The sequence below is a fragment of the Schistocerca gregaria genome, chromosome 6, assembly GCF_023897955.1.
Source record: "Schistocerca gregaria isolate iqSchGreg1 chromosome 6, iqSchGreg1.2, whole genome shotgun sequence".
Taxonomy (NCBI): Eukaryota; Metazoa; Arthropoda; class Insecta; order Orthoptera; family Acrididae; genus Schistocerca; species Schistocerca gregaria.
Window position 1 is genome coordinate 570,397,761 of NC_064925.1, and position 23,512 is coordinate 570,421,272.

The 23,512-nt window shown below is 41.1% G+C and overlaps 1 protein-coding gene across 5 annotated transcripts in view; it reads right to left on the minus strand.

The window, feature by feature from the left end:
• The window catches only part of LOC126278218 (CUGBP Elav-like family member 2), a 2,351,537-nt gene that overhangs the window by 2,311,122 nt on the left and 16,903 nt on the right, over positions 1 to 23,512 (minus strand). For all 5 annotated transcript variants that reach the window (XM_049978170.1, XM_049978179.1, XM_049978163.1 and 2 more), the window contains exon 2: positions 52 to 134. The gene's annotated coding sequence lies outside the window, so the exon portion shown is untranslated. The remainder of the gene's footprint in view (positions 1 to 51; positions 135 to 23,512) is intronic.

Below are 23,512 nucleotides of genomic sequence, written 5' to 3' on the forward strand. Positions count from 1 at the left end.
CGGAATTGCAAGGGCGCGGATGGCGGCTGTGAATCACGCCGGCGCTCCTACCTTGCACGGGCGACGGCAGACGGGCGACGAAGCAGGACGAAGAGGTGGCAGCGGCGCACAGCACAGCGGAGACGAACACGCGACTGCAACACAAAACACCGGCCGCTAGCCTCACATTCATCCAGCTGCGCAGTAGTGCTGTTGACATTTTTAAAAATATCGGGAACCCAGTCTGTCGACATTTAGGAAAATATCACTATAGGCTCCTGATATATAGAAAGAAAGTGGAGATATATCGGCGGAAGGAAAATTTCTGTACCAGCCTACAAAAAAAATATCGACCGCACATTGTAAATGTACTGCTGGTTTTAGAGCTGTATATTTAAGTACTGACTTATTATTATATATTCTGTAAGCAGCTTGCTTAGCCACCTTAGAGAAAGAACTGAAAGGAAACGACACACGTTTACGCTTCGCGATAACCACTTTGCTAACAATGGTAACTGCATATAAGTGGCACAATAATGGGTGTTCTATGTGTCCGTCGTTCAGTTTCGTCACATATGGAATTATTCCGGGGAATACTTCATGTCGACTTCGCTGTTTTTTCCCATTTCTGCAAACCCCGGCGACATGGCCAGTTGTAGTGTCAAAATTGCTTCGTGAAGCTAAAAGTTGCAATTTCTGTTGGCAGCGCCGAGCGACGAATACGTCAGCGTTTCCCCTCACACGTCTCCGTCCACAGCAACAGCAACGACTAATTTTATAATTTAGATTTCTGTTCACTTTGAACAACTGTTCTTGAAGAATGTCAATATGAAGAAACAGCTCACTAATTGCGTTACAAATTGTTTTTTGAATACAATTGATATGCTGTTTCTTCACACCGGAAATCTTGTTATTCCATTCACACCGGCACCCACCTCCCCCTAAGTCCAACTGCATTTATTCATTTGTGCCACATGTACTTGCTTCACGCAGTCGAAGAGAAAGATTGCACGTGACGAAAGCTGAAAAAGTAGTAAGACTCATTCACACAGTGAAAGTATGTCCTACTACAATTTCGAAAGAACAGTTTCAAATATTTTCCGAAAATTGTGAAGAAATAAAACGTAAAATAAAAATATCGGTGCTCGATGTTGCTGTTTTGATATAGATATATCGATACGTGGTGCTATATCGTAGCAGCTTTGTATCGATATTGTATAAAGAGACAAACGATACATCGATATTACATCAGCAGCTCCACCACGCAGTAATGAATTTATTGTGTTATACAGCAATGATGACACAGAACGGATGCATTAGGGGTTTAAACTGCTTTTGCTGTATTGTGCTTGTGCATGTGGATTCCATAACCTGCGGAAACCAGAGAACCAAGCTTTGCTCAAACACAGTTCATCCCCCACCCCCTCCCACGTACAGGGTGTTAAGGAATTCCCTTTACAAAGTTCTAGCACTTCTAGAGCGGACTGAGTAGTTGATATATTGAATTGGAACCCATGTCCGGAATCACACAATTTCCGTGCTACAACGGTTTGGAAATTTGTTGACAACTTGACCACTTTTACAAGTAATTGATCAGTCGTGCGTGGCCCAGTTAATCACTTGTTTTACAGTTCCATTGATTAACAGCCAAAGAAATTGTTCGTGTGCGCGTTGATGTGTTCAGTTCACATTGTTGCAGTATGGCCTATTTCTATTCCGGTGCGCGGCATCTCCTTCGAGCACCACAGTCACTCCTGTTGACGATGAAAGTACGCCTTCCTCGAAGTCGTTGCGTAACTGTAGCGGAAAGGGTATGCGATGGAGTCGGACTTTGCGGAGAAAGAACTTGATAAAGGTGACGAGCAGCTCCTCTATTACCGTGAGCTTCAGCATTCAGAAACGTCAAGTCGGTGCATTCTGCAAACGTGTAGTCAACCACGCTGACTCACAGACACGTAAATGAGGCTCGAACCAGGTCAGAGAGGTATGACAGACGGCAAATAACATTATCCGATCCAACATAACAACCCCCATCATGACTACCCTGTTGCACACCTACGTAGGAAACATGTGTTCAAACGCCTGTCGCACTTGCACGATACGTTTCCGGATGTGGGTTCCTGTTCAGAATATTATTTACACACTCTCCTCTGCAAGTCCTTGAAGTTTGTTACGGGAATTTCCGAACACCCTGTATACCTTCCATTTCGAACAGATACACTCGCCCCTCTGCATGAGACGCGTGCAACAACATCACAGGAACTAGTAAAAACAAGTTAGCCACCAGGTTCCCTAGCTGCAATAAACAAAGACTGGTTTTAATGCAATTGTCACATCGCACCTAATATACATTTTTAAATAACTAATTACATCTCACAGTACCACTATTATCACTAAAAGACCTAGACCATGCATTGTTCTTGGATAGAGAAAAATCAACGCCAATGTAGTAAGGTAACTGATGGACCAAATCTCACCAACACTATTGTCAAAGCTATCTACCAGCTCGCTAGAGCTGTGAAAGAAGTCTCCCGTATTCGCCGCTCTCGTGGGTCCATGACTCAATGATTTCGCGTTCGGTATCATATTCTAACCAGCTCATTCAATGAATGTTTTTTTGTAGCCAAACGGACGCCGGTCTGTATTTTGAAAATATTTCCAGATGACATGGTGGAAGATCTACATTCTTTGCCTGTACGTCTGGAATTTAGGAAGCTGTTTTTATATTACGTAGGACATGTTGTTGCTGTTGTTGTTGTTGTGGTCTTCAGTCCAAAGACTGCAATTGTTCGTGCTACTCTATCCTCTGCAAGCCTCTTCATATCCAGTTAACTACAACAACCTACATCCATCTGAATCTGCTTGCTGTATTCATCTTTTTGCCTCATTCTACGATTTTTATCCACTACACTTCCTTCCAATACTTGCTGTCTCAGAATGTGTCCTATCAACCGATTCTTTCTTCTAGCAAAGTTGTGCCCTAAATTTCTAGTCTTCTCAATTATATTCAGTACCTCCTCATTAGTTACATGATTTAGCCGTCTAATCTTCAACATTCTTCTGTAGCACCACATTTCAAAAGTTTCTAGTCTCCTCTTGTCCAAACAATTTATCTTCCATATTTCACTTCCATGCATGTCTACACTCATGAGAAATACCTTCTGAAAAGACTCCCTAACTCTTAAGTCTACATTTGATGATAACAATTTCCTATTCTTCAGAATTGACAGTCTACCGTTTTATACCCTGTCTACTTCGCCCATCATCCGATATTTTACAGCCCAAAGAGCAACCCTCATCTGCTACTTTAAGTCTCCCATTCCCTAATCTAATTTCCTCAGCATCGCCTGATTTATTTCGACTACATTCCACTCTCCTTGTCTTGCCTGTGTTGATGTTCATGTTATATTTCCCTTCCAAGACATGTCAGTTCTTTTCAACTATTCTTCCAGGTCTTTTGGTGTCTCTGACGGAACTACAGTACTAGAGGCTAACCTCAAGGTTTTTATTTCTTCTCTCTGGACATTAATCCCTACTCCAATTTTTTTCATTCCCTTTACTGCTTGCTCAGTTTACAGACTGAATTACATGGGGGATAGGCTACAAACTGTCTCACTCTCTTCTCAACCACTGCTTCCCTTTCATGCTCGTCGACTCTTGTACCTGCGGTCTTATTTCTATAAAAGTTGTAAATAGCCTTTCGCTACCTTCAAATTTTCAAAGAGAGTATCCAGTTAACATTGTCAAAAGCTCTCTCTAACTCAACAAATGCTACAAACAGAGGCCAGGGGAGATAGAACATTGAGAGAAGAATTTGACAGAGCACTAAAGACCTGAGTCGAAACAAGGCCCCAGGAGTGGACAATATCCCGTCAGAAATACTGACAGTCCCTGCAGAGCCAGCCATTGCAGAACTCATTAGGTGTGAAAGCTGTACGAGACAGGCGAAATATTCTCAGACTTCAAGAACAATGTAGTAATTCCAATTCCAAAGGAAGCAGTTGCTGACAGATGCGAAAAATATCGCACTATCAGTTTAATAAGTCAAGGTAGCAACATACCAATTCTTTACAGAATGGAAAAACTGGTAGAAACCAACTTCTGGGAAGATCAATTTGGATTCCAGAGAAATGTAGGAACACGCGAGGCAATACTGAATTTACGACTTCTCATAGAAGGTATGTAAAGAAACGCAAACCTATGTTTAAGTGGGAGATATACAATTTAAATGCAGCACTGAGGTTCGTTAGCACAGCTTCTAGCGGAATATGATATTTTTAACAATGCGAGGCCGGATGGACCATTGGCTTGCACCCCGAGGGCGCTCAGTGGTTTCACCTGCCACTACCTCATCGCAGGTTTCCTACTGGGCAGTATTCCACTGGGCCATTTTGGGTTATTTTGGCTCTTCTGACAGCATGCACTCGCTTTCCTGTTGGTTTCCACTTCTGCAACACCACTCACACCATTCATGAGCGCAAATGCACAATCGGACATAAACTTGTTGCCTGGTAAAGTAAGACTTCGTCTCCACTTTAAGCTTGATAAACTAGTTCTTCCTGATAACATTTATTAATATAAAAATTACCCTTGATATAAGTTCGTAGGCATGCAGGGCGGGTGTCATTTTGGATAAAATAATTGTGGGTATTCGGCCGCGTCATTGTAACGAATAAAAGAGCTAAATTGCCGTCGTTTCGACCGACTTGCTGTGGTCCTTTTACCCACACTTGAGTTTAGCATTTGCAGTCAGTGTCAAATTAAATGACTACATGCTTCAGCTACAGGTAGTTAATTGAACTGTATATTATAAATGCTTCTATTAACGCTAAATTTCTCTTTTTCTCAACAATGGCTAGACTTCATTCAGTGAGCACTGGTGTAGATATGTTAGACATTTCAGGATTTAAGCTAGCTACCTACTTCTGCAGAGTAGATATGGAGGGAGGAGGAGTTGCCACATTTATTAAAAACTTCCATAAATTCAAGAACACTGACATTAATAAATTCTGTTTATATCAGCATCTAGAAGCATGTGCAACAGAAGTAGAGTTCCATAACAGATCCTATATAAAAGTAACTATTTACCGAGCACCTGCAGGAAATTATAATCTATTCATAAATCATCTAGAAGCTCTTTTGGGTTATTTAACAGTAAGAAACAAATAAATTTTGATTGATGGTGACTTCAATACAGATTTTCTAATTCAATATTCCAGTAAACATTTATTGCAGTTCGTAATGTTGTCTTTCAATCTAACTCACACTGTAAACTTTCCAACTAGGATCACTAAATCCTCAAGGACAGCCATTGATAACATGTTTATAGACAAATCAAAGGAACAAAATCATATCATAAAACCTGTAATAAATGGACTATCAGATCATGACATGCAGCTCCTTGTTTTAGATGTAAATTCTAAGCAGATTATCAAGATTGCTAAATCTAAGATCCACCAACCTATCCAGAAAGTGCACTTTAGCGTTAGATAATTACGAGACCATAAGGTAGAGAATCACCAATGTAAAGCCATGCCCACTCTGCGGAGTTTGTATAAAATGTAATGGTGTATTTAGGTTATCTTTGAATCATAATAGAATTTATCGGAATAAAAAAAAAGTGAAAAGAAAAAGATTGGTGGCCTTGTTCTTCGAACAGGGTGTAGTCACGATATCCAGAATTTATAGTGTGTGCGCCATTCATATTCAGTGCGATGGCCATGTGTTGATCAAAGCCGTTGGGTAAGAAAGAAAATGTGGTATTGTCAGAGCGTAGTGAACAATCAGAGTTGTGTAAATTCCTAATAGTCAGATAGGCGTTATCCGTTTCCGTTGCGTAATATTCAAATAGAAGAATAATTTGTAGCATAATTGTGAGTACTAGTGCTCGTAATTGATGTTACTCGAGAAATAAGAATAAATCCACTCGCTTGGCAGACCATTCATCTTGCAGGCCTGACTGCTTGATGCCACAGTATGAGCAAGGCATGTGGGTGCCTCTCAATATATTATGATGTGCTTTCAGCCAGGCAAATAACCGCAATGAGTTCGTGAAACCGTTACATTGTTACCACCGAGACACGGGCATCATCTCTCTTTCCTCTTGTTTTTTATGGCCCCAGAATATCACTTCCTCTGGTAGTATGGGTTTGTTGAGAAACAGGCCTACCTGAAACTGGGTCCCCTGCTTCTTCTTGCGGCGCGTTCACTAGTCTGGACAGCGACTGCACAACGTGCTGTATATTCCTTTCGGAGGATCCGAATAAATTGCCACAAAAGCACGTTGTTCGTCAACAGTTTTATTATAAGGCGCGTATAAATCAGTTCACAGTATGTTCCCAACAAAATAATTGCCTTTCTGCGGAACGTATTGATTGAATTTCAAATTATGTTTAAAATGTAATGAGATGTGACTGTGATGCCTCTGGAATGCATCAGTATCCTTTCACGCTTTTTCAAGAATTGTTACATCTTCTAAATAGTTAAATCCCGGAATTTATCGCGTCGAAAAATGTTAAACAACTACGCTGGAAGAAATTCATGTAATTCGAAACAAAATGTCAAGCTAATGCCTTTATCTCGCTGTACAATAAGATTGATTGAGAAAACATAGAGGTCACCATTCCACGAATCTGTTGTAACTATTCTTAGGGGTGCAAACAGACGAGCAGTACATTCAATGCGCTAAAAGTGATCTGAAACGATAAATTTAAGTTGGTTGTCACAGATACAAATAAAAAGATGTTATCCTCAAGAAGTCTCCGAAACGTATGTTGTAACCTGGAGGTCTGAATATTACTTGTTGATCTTTCCATAAAACGAAAATGTCTAAACGTTTTCAGCCTCGACGTCTTTTGCTGACCAAAGTTGACAATAGCCCCTCGTGGAAGCTCGAGTGTCACAGATTTACGATGAATGAATCGAATCACATTTAGTGCCACTTTAATGTCATTACACGGTTATAGGGACATCGTAAAGCCATTCCTGCAAACCAAAAGTACGGACAGTAGTTTGAGATTCCTCAGTTGGAGCTGTCCTTTAATATTACGTATGCTTCGCGTCGACGCTCATGCGATGTCAACAACGACGTGCAAGCACTGCTGCTTCTGCAGGCTCAGACTGAAACTGCAGCAAAGACGGAAGTTTACAAGCTTTCATAAATAATTGTTTAACACTTCTCATTACTTATCCGTGTTACGATACTTTCAGCAGCGCTAAATATTACCAGCGCACATTTTCGCCTTAACTCACACTAAAGTACTTCTTCATCATGAAAAATATGTAAAGCTTTCCTCGTGCACGAAAACCGTAAAAAAGTTGCAGGTCTTGCACAAAGAAGTGAGGTGTATCACAAAATTTAAACCAAACGGTAAAACAACAAGAGTCGAATATTATCCAAATCTTTATCAAAAGAATGAAAAGATGCGTGAGAAGCAGCCTGCCTACAAACAAGTGTCGTCTCTTGCAGCAAAATTACAATTGAAACTTCCTGGCAGATTAAAACTGTGTGCCCGACCGAGACTCGAACTCGGGACCTTTGCCTTTCGCTGGCAAGTGCTCTACCATCTCAGATGCTCTACCATCTCAGATAGTAGAGCACTTGCCCGCGAAAGGCAAAGTTCCCGAGTTCGAGTCTCTGTCGGGTACACAGTTTTAATCTACCAGGAAGTTTCATATCAGCGCACACTCCGCTGCAGAGTGAAAATCTCATTCTGGAAAATTAAAATTGCCGCTGCAATGAGAACGTGAAGTGCTTCAGTTGTGGATTGTTGGAATAGCTGCCTGTTCGCACACTGTTTGGGATGTCTGGCATTCACGTATCCGTCTACCTCAAAGATTTAGTAGCTGTAAAAGAATACATTCTGGAACTGTAGATTTTGCATACCTTCGATAATCCCACTTAAGTGGTGGAATATACAGGTTTGCAAAGCGAATTTATTTGAATGAAAAAAGGTATATAGAAAAAAAATCTGTGCATTTCTATCGTAATATCGGCGTATTTCACTGTGAGACGTAGAATGTTGCACCATGGTGTAGAACATACTGTAATGTGTCTGTTGAAGGTACGGTTGACGAGTCCTAGAAAAAACAACTTACGAGAAAATGCGGCGATGGCAGGCCTCCCAAAACAGTCCATTTGAGGAATAAATCACGCTTATCTCGTCTGCATTTCAGGTAGATAATGAGCAACGGACGAGCCCGAGGAGTAGGGAGTCTTGCGATTCAAAAGAACACGGGGTTTTGCTGATTGTGAGGTAAGAGAAACTACGATTGCTTAATAATGATTTTAGAACGAACATACTTTGGCAAATTGATGTTTCTTTTAGCACAGAAAAAGAAGAGAAACATAACGACACGTCCAGGGCGAATTTTCAGCAACGTTAAGGGAGAGACGAGGCAGAGCAACACACGTGCTGTGGAGTACATCAATCCAAGGTCCGAAGTATGAAAGGCTAGTCATTACTTTCGGTGTGAGTGTAACAGATGGCTGTCAGTCGGTCACTGCCAGGGTACATCTGGTCCAGTTCTATCAGTACAGTCACCACTTATTAAAACAGCCCCGCCTCTGAAGAGCAATCAGAGCATATATCGTGAAACAAAAATGGTAACGAATGCAGGAGAGAAGAAGGCATATTAGATAAAAAGCACTCAAGGAGTGAGATGGAGGTGTTTCCTTTCATACACTCATTTTTAAACATTTATATTCACAATGTCCTTGAAATCTAGAAATCAGAGAACTGTCCAGGAGTTAAATAAACACACTAACCTAAGTTCATTATTATACGCAGATGATAATGCGACAACGCAAGAAATAGAGTACGCCCCAAGCTGGCAGTACATCGGCTAAACGAGGTATGCACAAAATGTAATCTAAAAATTTCTCTACATCAGACTAGAGTTACGGATTTTTAAGGCAAATAACCATTATCTCGAAGGTAATAACAAAAATGAAAGTAATTAAATATATGTCACATTTTAAATATTCACATAGTCATTGGAGCTATGGTTAGGATGGTTAAATACATGACAAGAGCTGTACAAGTTTTAAGCAGTAAGTTGAACGATAAAAAGAATGCCTGGGTGCATGTAAGAATACCTGGACGCATGCACCGATTCGGCTGAGAAGGCTCTCCTAAGGCCCTTGTATTCTCCCCTGAGGCAAGCTGGACCACAACTATAGAAACTGGTCCTTGATATCCTCGATACAGGTATTGGGAAACACTTGACGTCCGAGCAGGTTCCACACGTGTTCTACCGGGGACAGATCTGAAGACCTCGCTGCACTCGAGAGTACCTCGAGATCCCAGGGACACGTACCGAGTGTGAATGAGTACTGTCCTCTTAGCAATTGTTTCACGGTATTGTTACATGAGAAGTAACACGTAAGGACGCAGGGTGTCCGCGACGTACTATCGTACGTCAACATTCCCTCAACAGTACCAGCTGTGACCGGAAACCATACCTGGTGACTCTCCACACCATGACTTTAGAAGTAACGTCACTGTGCCTCTCGAAAACGTTGTCAGAATCTCTCCGATCACTGCTGTTCAGAGTACTTCAGAGCCGTGATTCATTGCTGAACACAATGGGACGCCATTCATCGGCAGTCCAAGCTTCCTCGTCACAGCACCACTGCAAAAACTGCAGTTCGTGTTGTGGAGATGAAGGCGGTCAATGCATGAGACGGTAGTTTCCCAGCCAGTGCGCTACTTGTCTCCTACCAATGGTGTGAGATGACACAGAAAGCTTCAGGGAATTCTTTACTGGTTCCCGAATGACAGGCACAAATGTGAGGGGGTTAGGACATACAACACGGCGATCCTCGCTTGCCAGATGTGGTCGACCAGGACCTAGACGAGAATGCCCGACTTTACGTGCCGTGCATTCCAGCACTGGGCCAGTGTCACACTGGAATGCCTGACTTTATGTGCCGTGCAGTCCAGCAGTGGGCCAGTGTCACACTGGAATGCCTGACTTTACGTGCCGTGCAATCCAGCAGTGGGCCAGTGTCACACTGGAATGCCTGACTTTACGTGCCGTGCAGTCCAGCACTGGGCCACTGTCACACTGGAATGCCCCACAAATCTGGATGTTGCACGACTCGACCAGCTGTCGAAATGGAGACCCAGTAACGAGGCCCCTTTCAAACAAAGTCAGGTGGTGGTAACACTCAGTCAAACAAGTACGCGGTATCCTACGTAGGGGTGGAAAATACAGACTGCTTAAAACCGATACCGGTATTTTAGTTCTCAATAACTGGTATTTTTTGGCATTCGTTTGGACTTGGTTATAACAGGTATTTTTTATTTTTAACTAATAATCAAGCAAGAAACCAGAAATCTGGTAACCGTAGCAGCAGTGCTAAAACTTTTCGCTGTTAAATAGACCTATTTTTAAAAAAAGGGAGTATTTTTAATGGTAAAATTTGCAATGATTTGAAGTACTGCGCTAGTATAGAAAATGGGAAAAACAAACAGTGCTGGAAGATATGCACCTACCTGGTTTATATGGTAATTTTTCACTGTCGTCGATGGATATCCGCTCTATTTCGGAATGACATCAACCCTAGTATGGAAACATTTTTACGAAGAGATGGATCAACGAAGTACATTGCTTCATTTGCTTTACAAGATTAAAGATTTGTATGCCATTTCTATGAAGTAATAAAAGAGGAAGGATAATATAGTAGCAGTTATAAATTAAAAATTTAACAAAAGTTCATTCATTGTGTACAATAAAAATAGAACGTACCTGATCTGTTGCATCTGTATACATAATACGCCTGTATCTGCTTGTCGCCCTTGAAAACGGGCAAATTAACGCGAAAACAGAGTTCTTCAACTTCAGTTTTCACCCTTTATGACTTACCATTCGTAATACCCAAAAGTGGTATCTTCCCCAATTACAAAATGGCTTTTAAGAAGAGTTACAAAAAATTCGGATCAATGGGGAATGCTTTTAATTTTCTATAGTATTCAGCCGTTCATGACTTTTGGAGAAAAGCAGACTAACTGTACTTCTATGTGCCAATTTAATTTAATACTTTCATTCTATGTATTTTAATTTGCCGGGTATAGACTGGGAGACTCAAACGTTCATAACGGGTGGCAGGGACAAAGAATCCAGTGAAATATTTTTAAGTGCTTTATCTGAAAACGACTCGTGGCGATAATATATTAGACCTTCTGGAGACAAACAGACCCGAACTATTTGAATCAGTTAATGCAGAACAGGGAATCAGCGATCATAAAGCGGTTACTGCATCGATGATTTCAGCCGTAAATAGAAATATTAAAAAAGGTAGGAAGATTTTTCTGTTTAGCAAAAGTGACAAAAAGCAGATTACAGAGTACCTGACGGCTCAACACAAAAGTTTTGTCTCAAGTGCAGATAGTGTTGAGGATCAGTGGACAAAGTTCAAAACCATGGTACAATATGCGTTTGATGAGTATGTGCCAAGCAAGATCGTAAGAGATGGAAAAGAGCCACCGTGGTACAACAACCGAGTTAGAAAACTGCTGCGGAAGCAAAGGGAACTTCACAGCAAACATAAACATAGCCAAAGCCTTGCAGACAAACAAAAATTACGCGAAGCGAAATGTAGTGTGAGGAGGGCTATGCGAGAGGCTTTCAATGAATTCGAAAGTAAAGTTCTATGTACTGACTTGGCAGAAAATCCTAAGAAATTTTGGTCCTATGTCAAAGCGGTAGGTGGATCAAAACAAAATGTCCAGACACTCTGTGACCAATATGGTACTGAAACAGAGGATGACAGACTAAAGGCCGAAATACTAAATGTCTTCTTCCAAAGCTGTTTCACGGAGGAAGACTGCACTGTGCTTCCTTCTCTAGATTGTCGCACAGTTGACAAAATGGTAGATATCGAAGTAGACGACAGAGGGATAGAGAAACAATTAAAATCGCTCAAAAGAGGAAAGGCCGCTGGTCCTGATGGGATACCAGTTCGATTTTACACAGAGTACGCGAAGGAACTTGCCCCCCTTCTTGCAGCGGTGTACCGTAGGTCTCTAGAAGAGCGAAGCGTTCCAAAGGATTGGAAAAGGGCACAGGTCATCCCCGTTCTCAAGAAGGGACGTCGAACAGATGTGCAGAACTATAGACCTATATCTCTAACGTCGATCAGTTGTAGAATTTTGGAACACGTATTATGTCTTTTCTGGAGACTAGAAATCTACTCTGTAGGAATCAGCATGGGTTTCGAAAAAGACGATCGTGTGAAACCCAGCTCGCGCTATTCTTCCACGAGACTCAGAGGGCCTTAGACACGGGTTCACAGGTAGATGCCGTGTTTCTTGACTTCCGCAAGGCGTTTGACACAGTTCCCCACAGTCGTTTAATGAACAAAGTAAGAGCATACGGACTATCAGATCAATTGTGTGATTGGATTGAGGAGTTCCTAGATAACAGAACGCAGCACGTCATTCTCAATGGAGAGAAGTCTTCCGAAGTAAGAGTGATTTCAGGTGTGCCGCAGGGGAGTGTCATAGGACCGTTGCTATTCACAATATACATAAATGACCTGGTGGATGACATCGGAAGTTCACTGAGGCTTTTTTCAGATGATGCTGTGGTGTATCGAGAGGTTGCAACAATGGAAAATTGTACTGAAATGCAGGAGGATCTGCAGCGAATTGACGCATGGTGCATGGAATGGCAATTGAATCTCAATGTAGCGAAGTGTAATGTGATGCGAATACATAGAAAGATAGGTCCCTTATCATTTAGCTACAAAATAGCAGGTCAGCAACTGGAAGCAGTTAATTCCATAAATTATCTGGGAGTACGCATTAGGAGTGATTTAAAATGGAATGATCATATAAAGTTGATCGTCGGTAAAGCAGATGCCAGACTGAGATTCATTGGAAGAATCCTAAGGAAATGCAATCCGACAACAAAGGAAGTAGGTTACAGTACGCTTGTTCGCCCAATGCTTGAATACTGCTCAGCAGTGTGGGATCCGCACCAGGTAGGGTTGATAGAACAGATAGAGAAGATCCAACGGAGAGCAGCGCGCTTCGTTACAGGATCATTTAGTAATTGCGAAAGCGTTACGGAGATGATAGATAAACTCCAGTGGAAGACTCTGAGGGAGAGACGCTCAGTAGCTCGGTACGGGCTTTTGGTGAAGTTTCGAGAACATACCTTCACCGAAGAGTCAAGCAGTATATTGCTCCCTCCTACGTATATCTCGCGAAGAGACCATGAGGATAAAATCAGAGAGATTAGAGCCCACACAGAAGCATACCGACAATCCTTCTTTCCACGTACAATACGAGACTGGAATAGAAGGGAGAACCGATAGAGGTACTCAGGGTACCCTCCGCCACACACCGTCAGGTGGCTTGCGGAGTACGGATGTAGATGTAGATGTAGATGTAGATCTTGAAACTGAAAGAATCAAAATATTTCAGCCTTTGTTAGCAGTTATTTCAGAAACCGGTTGTTTTGAGCGGTTAAACTGGCGTGGAAAGAAACCGATACAGCTGAAAACTAGTTGTTTCAGCGCTAACCACCATAGCTATATCCGTGTCCTTCGCGGCGATAACTCAGCATCTGATGCGGTTCACGCCCTTGTTACACCCTACCAGATTTTGCAATAACACTAAACACGAACAACACTAACGGACTTTGGAAACCGTTCGACCTGTCACAGAAAATTGCAGCTGAAATCATTTACATAACCGCTGGTGGCTGGAAGTGTACGAAGTCTGCTTGACATCCAATCACGTCTTCTGGGGCTTTACTTTTTTTCTCTGGAGGTGTAGTTCAAATGCATGTACAAGTCTCTTCCTGGCAATTAGCGTATAGATTAGGACAGTTGGGATCGCACTGAAAACACTTTGTCCGTAAAGTATTACACAAACAAGTCTGGAATGATTTGGAGCGATGGGGCTGTGCACTGTTTTGCTAAATCTACTGAACGTCTGCGGGCTTATGAAGGGGAACAAGTAAATGCACATAATCGGTCAATAGCTGGAGACGATCGTAGATGTAACAGAAGTCCCATTTTACGCCATTTTATCGCCTGTAAACATCTCCCAGAAGAGGATATCAATACAACATGGTTTATGTGGTTTCGAACCCATTCCGCCATCGGTGGTCCGAACGTATGCCATGACGCGTCAGCTAAGATGATCTTTTGAATCTCTCAAGTGTGTAATAGCAGTGTTCGGGCGTGTATACCCATTTCTGTGCTCTTTGATGTGCAGCGAATTGAGAAACATGTGATCCATTTTCTTCTGAACTGAAAACCGAGGAGATAGCTTTCGATGATATGATTGCTCATTTATTGTTATTCCGCAGCAACGATGTCCCATATTAAGGCATACTCATATAATTTTATTTCGAGCCATTTCTCCCCGAGTTTCACATCTCTGACTCTCAGTCTAGATAGATTCGGAAGAGACATGCACATAGTTTAGACATAGCTGCAGTAATTTTCGTTCTACTCGCTCACAGAGTATTGAGTTGTTGTTGTTGTTGTCTTCAGTCCTGAGACTGGTTTGATGCAGCTCTCCATGCTACTCTATCCTGTGCAAGCTGCTTCATCTCCCAGTACCTACTGCAACCTACATCCTTCTGAATCTGCTTAGTGTACTCATCTCTGGGTCTCCCTCTACGATTTTTACCCTCCACGCTGCCCTCCAATGCTAAATTGGTGATCCCTTGATGCCTCAAAACATGTCCTACCAACCGATCCCTTCTTCTAGTCAAGTTGTGCCACAAACTTCTCTTCTCCCCAATCCTATTCAATACCTCCTCATTAGTTACGTGATCTATCCACCTTATCTTCAGTATTCTTCTGTAGCACCACATTTCGAAAGCTTCTATTCTCTTCTTGTCCAAACTAGTTATCGTCCATGTTTCACTTCCATACATGGCTACACTCCAAACAAATACTTTCAGAAACGACTTCCTGATACATAAATCTATATTCGATGTTAACAAATTTCTCTTCTTCAGAAAAGCTTTCCTTGCCATTGCCAGTCTACATTTTATATCCTCTCTACTTCGACCATCATCAGTTATTTTACTTCCTAAATAGCAAAACTCCTTTACTACTTTAAGTGTCTCATTTCCTAATCTAATTCCCTCAGCATCACCCGATTTCATTTGACTACACTCCATTATCCTCGTTTTGCTTTTGTTAATGTTCATCTTATATCCTCCTTTCAAGACACTGTCCATTCCGTTCAACTGCTCTTCCAAGTCCTTTGCCGTCTCTGACAGAATTACAATGTCATCGGCGAACCTCAAAGTTTTTACTTCGTCTCCATGAATTTTAATACCTACTCCAAATTTTTCTTTTGTTTCCTTTACTGCTTGCTCAATATACAGATTGAATAACATCGGGGAGAGGCTACAACCCTGTCTCACTCCTTTCCCAACCGCTGCTTCCCTTTCATGCCCCTCGACTCTTATGACTGCCATCTGGTTTCTGTACAAATTATAAATAGCCTTTCGCTCCCTGTATTTTACCCCTGCCACCTTTAGAATTTGAAAAAGAGTATTCCAGTCAACATTGTCAAAAGCTTTCTCTAAGTCTACAAATGCTAGAAACGTAGGTTTGCCTTTTCTTAATCTTTCTTCTAAGATAAGTCGTAAGGTCAGTATTGCCTCACGTGTTCCAACATTTCGACGGAATCCCAACTGATCCTCCCCGAGGTCTGCATCTACCAGTTTTTCCATTCGTCTGTAAAGAATTCGCGTTAGTATTTTGCAGCCGTGGCTTATTAAACTGATAGTTCGGTAATTTTCACATCTGTCACCACCTGCTTTCTTTGGGATTGGAATTATTATATTCTTCTTGAAGTCTGAGGGTATTTCGCCTGTCTCATACATCTTGCTTACCATCTGGTAGAGTTTTCTCAAGACTGGTTGTCCCAAGGCCGTCAGTAGTTCTAATGGAATGTTGTCTACTCCGGGGGCCTTGTTTCGACTTAGGTCTTTCAGTGCTCTGTCAAACTCTTCACGCAGTATCGTATCTCCCATTTCGTCTTCATCTACATCCTCTTCCATTTCCATAATATTGTCCTCAAGTACATCGCCCTTGTATAAACCTTCTATATACTCCTTCCACCTTTCTGCCTTCCCTTCTTTGCTTAGAACTGGGCTGCCATCTGAGCTCTTGATATTCATACACTTGGTTTTCTTCTCTCCAAAGGTCTCTTTAATTTTCCTGTAGGCAGTATCTATCTTACCCCTAGTGAGATAAGCTTCTACATCCTTACATTTGTCCTCCAGCCATCCCTGTTTAGCCATTTTGCACTTCCTGTCGATCTCATTTTTCAGACGTTTGTATTCCTTTTTGCCTGCTTCATTTACTGCATTTTTATATTTTCTCCTTTCATCAATTAAATTCAATATTTCTTCTGTTACCCAAGGATTTCTAGCAGCCCTCGTCTTTGTACCTACTGTATCCTCTGCTGCCTTCCCTACTACATCCCTCAGAGCTACCCATTCTTCTTCTACTGTATTTCTTTCCCCTATTCCTGTCAATTGTTCCCTTATGCTCTCTCTGAAACTCTGTACAATCTCTGGTTCTTTCAGTTTATCCAGGTCCCATCTCCTTAATTTCCCACATTTTTGCAGTTTCTTCAGTTTTAATCTACAGGTCATAACCAATAGATTGTGGTCAGAGTCCACATCTGCCCCTGGAAATGTCTTACAATTTAAAACCTGGTTCCTAAATCTCTGTCTTACCATTATATACTCTATCTGATACCTTTTAGTATCTCCAGGGTTCTTCCACGTATACAACCTTCTTTCATGATTCTTAAACCAAGTGTTAGCTATGATTAAGTTGTGCTCTGTGCAAAATTCTACTAGGCGGCTTTCTCTTTCATTTCTTAGCCCCAATCCATATTCACCTACTATGTTTCCTTCTCTCCCTTTTCCTACACTCGAATTCCAGTCACCCATTACTATTAAATTTTCGTCTCCCTTCACTATCTGAATAATTTCTTTTATTTCATCGTACATTTCTTCAATTTCTTCATCATCTGCAGAGCTAGTTGGCATATAAACTTGTACTACTGTAGTAGGTGTGGACTTCGTATCTACCTTGGCCACAATAATGCGTTCACTATGCTGTTTGTAGTAGCTTACCCGCATTCCTATTTTCCTATTCATTATTAAACCTACTCCTGCATTACCCCTATTTGATTTTGTGTTTATAACCCTGTAGTCACCTGACCAGAAGTCTTGTTCCTCCTGCCACCGAACTTCACTAATTCCCACTATATCTAACTTTAACCTATCCATTTCCCTTTTAAAATTTTCTAACCTACCTGCCCGATTAAGGGATCTGACATTCCACGCTCCGATCCGTAGAACGCCAGTTTTCTTTCTCCTGATAACGACATCCTCCTGAGTAGTCCCCGCCCGGAGATCCGAATGGGGGACTATTTTACCTCCGGAATATTTTACCCAAGAGGATGCCATCATCATTTAATCATACCGTAAAGCTGCATGTCCTCGGGAAAAATTACGGCTGTAGTTTCCCCTTGCTTTCAGCCGTTCGCAGTACCAGCACAGCAAGGCCGTTTTGGTTAATGTTGCAAGGCCAGATCAGTCAATCATCCAGACTGTTGCCCCTGCAACTACTGAAAAGGCTGCTGCCCCTCTTCAGGAACCACACGTTTGTCTGGCCTCTCAACAGATACCCCTCCGTTGTGGTTGCACCTACGGTACGGCCATCTGTATCGCTGAGGCACGCAAGCCTCCCCACCACCGGCAAGGTCCATGGTTCATGGGGGGGGATTGAGTTGTTAGGGGCAGTCAAATAAAAACGCGACACACGGAAGAAAGTAAGTGAACTGTTCATTATTTCAAAATTAATCACCATATCTGGCAACACAAGTACATCTATCCCAATGTGTGACAATACGGTCAGTGCCTTCATAGAAAAATGTTTGCATTTGCGTACGGGAACATGATTGTACGCAGGCGGGCATCTCTTCGCCGGAAGCAAATCGATGGCCACGAACGTCTTTTTTCAGTGCTCCAAAAATACTGAAATCACATGGGGAGATATGAGGTCTGTAGGGAGGACTTGTAATGGCTCCGCAGCGAAACTTCTGTAGTGTAGACGAAACATCCGTGGCAACATTCGCAACATAAACTGTGTCCAAACATTATAAAATACGTCGAACAAAACGATCTACCAACACATAACCAGCACTGGTCCAGAAAATATCACAACTGCCACCTGACGGGACGTCGAGAGAAGCAATAGTGATATCTGGGACTTCATAAGGAAGTCGTTTAGGTCCTCTGTTGAAAGTCTACGAGTATGTAAACGATATAGGTGACCGTCTGAGCAGTACTCATAGATTATGATGATTACCTGTCATTTTCAGCTGTATTGGAGGCGATCTCAGAAACCGAACACAGTTATTCTTCTTATTAGAAATATTTATCCGTCCAGATCGCACAAAAATTCACAGTGATAACCAGTTTCAGAGAAATTAAATTGCCATCTTCAGACCATTTCATTCTCAGGTTGTTTGCAGACGATGCTGTCGTTTGCCGTCTAATAGTACCGTTAGAAAATCAGTACGAATTATAAAATCATTTACACAAGATATCATCATGGTCAGAAAAGCGCTGACCCTGACTATGAAAAATATGAGGTTTTTCTCATGAGAATATAAAGAAATTTCTCTACAATTCGGTTACATGTTAAATTACACCAATTTATAGGCTGTCGATTCAACTAAATACCTAGGGAATACAATTACGAAAAGTTTAAATTAAAACAACCATACAGAAAAAGGTGTGGGGAAGACGAACCGAAGGCTTCATTTTATTGGAACAACATATGGAAGATGCAACAGATGTACTAAAGCGACTTTATAAGCGATACATTTCCGTATTCTTTTTGAGTACTGTCTGCGAGATATGGGATCCTTACCACATAGTATAGACCGCGGACACCGGAAAAGTTCAAAGAAGTGCCACTTGTTTCGTATTATAGTGAAACAGGGGAAAGAGCGTCGTAGATATGATACACGATTTCTGATGGCAATCACAGAAACAGAGTCTTTTTGAGTTGTGGCGATATCTTTTCACGGAATCTCAATAACCAGCTTTCTCCTCCGAATGAGGAAATGTTATGTTGACTCCCACCTTCATAGGAAGAAGCAGACATCACAATAAAATGAAATAAATCAGAAACCCCACTGAAAGATTTAGGTATACATTGTTCCACATGCTATTCGAGAGTGGAACGGTCGAGAAATAGTCTGAAACAGTCTGTCAAGAACTTCATTGTGAATTACAGAGTAGGCATGTAAGTGTTGATGTAGGAGACACATCAACATCTTCGCCCGGAAATGCCAATGTTAATCAATTAAAATATAAATAAAGTAAATTTGTTGGGTGAAAGAAGGAAAAACTGTTTTCTCCCGAAGCGTATCCCAACCAAAAGCAATTTTATTTGTATGCAGACATCTACACAGAAGCTTCAACCTTTTGATGAATAAAGCAAAAATTTGAAACAATAGATGGGATTCACTTGCTGATATATATCTGATCGACATAATACACCGCGAAGGAAAAATACATCACAGTAATGCATCAGAAAGTAAAAAACAAGGTTCATAATAAACCAGATTATGTATGAGAAAAATATGAGCTGGATAGGCAAACATACTATACACACTGCGAACAGATAGCACATCTGAACTGAAAAGAATTAAGAATTTGATAATATTTTCCGTTAATCTGGTCGTATGCCAAGACGCGTCTGCCTGTCATTTGACAACTGGAAGTACTCATAACCAAAAGCATATTAACAATTACAATAATGCCGTGTAATTAAGAAGCAGCTGAATGTTGTAATACTTGTCGGAAACTAGTCTTTTTTTCAGTACGTCAAGTTCACGTATGGAGGATAATTTTATTTATTTATATATTTTGCGCCCACGTAGGAACACTTTATTCAATCCATATACATTTAAGCCTTAACACTAGTTGTAGATTTGGCTTTCCTCTTCTGCTCACACAACTTCTTCATCCCTTCCGACCTGGCTGATCTTTCATCAGTTACGGTGTATTTTCTGCGTGTAAATGTCTTTAGTTTAAATCTCCTATCACTGTGTTTCAGGATCTTCTTCTCTTCTCTGCCTTCAATTTGTTGCATTATCAAGCCTAACCAGTCTAAATCATCTTGAACTTCTTTGAACCAGTTGTTCTTGGTCTTACTTTTCCAAAAATAGGTGAACAGTTGTTTCAGTAGCCTGGTTTCTGGTAGTCTGGAAATGTGGCAGAAAAAAGCAACCCTCCTTTTCCGCTTTTTTTTCGGGTCAGTTTCTTGGTATATATCTTTGTTAGGTAATAGTCGCCACTGCCCTCTACTTGGTATTTTTTGTTTATAGTTGTTCTAAGGGTTCTTCTGTCTCCCTTCTGAAGTTCTTCTGTGGTTGATTTGATGCTTATCTTGAACATTGTTTCACTAGCATAGGTTGCATCAGGTTTAATAGCAGAGTGGTAGTATCTGAGTTTTTCATTTATCGAGAGACATTTCTTCTTGGCCAGGTGATACGTTGCGCTTGTTTCAGTTTAGTTGTTCTGCTTTCTACTGACATTTTCTCGTCTGAATTCGAAGTTATAACCTCCCCAAGATATTTTAATTTATTTACAATTTTAATTTGTTTGTCATCATTCAGTGTAATGGCTGGTGTTTCAACCTTGAAGGATGGCATCAATTCTGTCTTTTCATAAGAGATCCGTAGTTCGACTTTTGCTGCTATTTTTTCGAGTACTTCAGTTTGGTGTTTAGGCTCTTCCAGGCTATTTACTAGCAGTGCTAGATCATCAGCATAGGCCAGGCAGTTTAGTTTGATATTTATGCCAATATTCCACTCTCGTATAACTTCCTCCAGTGCGCAATTAAATAGTAGTGGTGAGAGACCATCCCCCTGTCGCAGTCCCATCCGGATTTCAAATGATTCAGATACTTCTCCTCTGAATTTAACTTTTGATTTAGTATTCTTGACGATGAGTCCAATGCGATTAACGAGTTTTAGGTGCAACCCAAATTGCGCAAGGATTTTAAGTAATAACTCATGATGGATGCTGTCATATGCTCTCTTGAAGCCAAGAAAAGTGGTGACCAACTTTTTGTTTCTCAGTCTTTGATGTTTCATGTTCCACTTAAGGCTGATAATTTGATCTGGACAGCTTCTTCCAGTGCGTAATCCTCATTGATATTCTCCAAGTTATTGATCGAGTTGTTTCTGAATTCTTGCAAAGATAATTTTAGACAAGATCTGACAATTGACACCAAGTAGAACTAACAGGGCACTATTTACTCAGCAGTCGGCCAAAGTGGCTGAGCGGTTCTAGGCGCTTCAGTCTGGAATCCTGCCTCGGGCATGGATGTGTGTGACGTCCTTAGGTTAGTTAGGTTTAAGTAGTTCTAAGTTCTAGTGGACTGATGACCTCAGATGTTAAGTCTCACAGTGCTCAGAGCCATTTGGACCATCTATTTACGTAACAGAACGACAGATAACTTACAAAATGACGTATTCGAACGGTCATCATTCCACTGTACAGAAAGGCGTTTTGTGCCCACCGATGGAAAATGAAAAGACACACAAGAATACATGTCCAATTAAGTCCCTCTAAGCGGAACGCTGGTTCCGATAGCTATCTAAATTGCATTCAGCTTTTAACTTTTTTGTTTGGTCTCCAATACCGTCATGTGTTTTAGCGGTTTCGGCCAAAAGCCAATATTTTAACATTTGCTTATAAATTAACTTCAGATTTGTTTCTTTTTTACAGTCTGCGGAACAGCCATTCAAAGGTAATACATGCAATAAATCGTTGTTTACAAAAAAGAAGTTCTGAATAATGTATTTTATAGGATGTGGGCTGCCTCATTTAAAATATGCGTGTGCGCTCAGTATTCTGTCTGGGATATCGTATCTGTAACCTATTATTCTAGATGAAAGCACGGTTTAATGTGAGCCATCACTTAATTTTACTTTTTGTATGCTGATTTCAAGTCCAGCAGAGGCGATATGTTCTGTATTATTATCGATATAAGTATTTGGTACAGCATCACACCGGACATATTTTCTCGTTGAAACAGTAGCTAAGCGCAACAGCAACAGACGTAAGAGTTGTAATGTTCATATCGTTGCTTTACCTTCAAAGAGAAACGCGTTTGTCGGATTAGCGATTACGAGTCGTCATTTGCCGTCATATTGCTGAAATAAAGCGCCATATACAAAGAGGTTATCCAGTGAGGTGACCTAACTCGTGGGATAATTTACAAGTGGCAGCAGTATCGGGTACACAGCACAATGCATCCACGTTTTCATGCTTGCTTTCAAAATTCTGGTGCTTGAACCTGTTATTAATGTAACGGCGTTTCAGATTTGCAATTTCTTCTCTCGTGCTTCCATTAACCTGTGATCTTGCTATGTTAATCAACGACATAAGTTACCTAGACAAATGTATTCCCGAAAATTCATTACTGTGCATTATTTTTCGAAGAATGCCATGAAGACGTTAAAGATGATGAGTGACCTTGACGCCCCAGCACATCCGCAGGCGATGGAATCGCAGAAAAAGTGAAACAAATGGCTATGAACGATCGTTGAGACAACCACAGAAGTCCTTGATAATACAGAAATACGGATTAGTTCATGCCATGGAAGAGTTTGGCATATTTTGTGTAGGAAAGGTGTGGCAGAAAATTTTTTGAATGTCGTTCTAAAGTGATAGGTTCCACTAGTTGCATGAGGATGTCAGCAACAATGGAGAACTACTAAAATGTATCAAATCAAGTGATGAAGCATGGGTTTACGGATATGATATCGAAAACAAGGCTCCGTCGTCCCAGTGGAAGCATTGTGGCCGCCAAGACCGAGACAATCTCGAGAAATAGGTCAGATGACGAGGCTAGGCTCACCGCCTTTTTCGATTTTAAAGGCATAGTCTATCATGAGATTTTGCCACCAGGTCAAACTATCAATAAAGAGTACTCCTTACAAGTGCACCGCCGTTTACGTGAAGCATTCCGGAAAAGAAAAATGCCCGTTTTTGTGGCTATACAATTCAAGGCTTTTTCATCCTAGTAACGGTCCTGCTCGTAATTCGTTGCTTTCCCCGAGTTTTTGGCCAAAAACAACACTTTCTCCGTGCCCTAGCCTCCATATTCGCCAGACATGGCCCTATGTGACTTTCTTCTGTTCCAGAAAAATAATGGAAACCTTAAATGGTCGACGTTTTACAATCACAGATGAGATTAAAAATGAATCGGAATAATGAGTTTTCAGGGATATTACAGGAACGATAATTCTAAACAAAAAGTCAAGTAAACATAGGTTCTAAAATGCATCCCTTAAGAGCTGTGAGCACATTTTCATCTTCACAACTGTGAAACATACCTCTTCGACTGAACAAGTGTTCATAGCTCTTATGGGATGCATTTTAGAGTCTATGTTTACTTGGTTTTTCGCTTCGAATAATCGTTCCAGTTATATCTATGAATATTAAC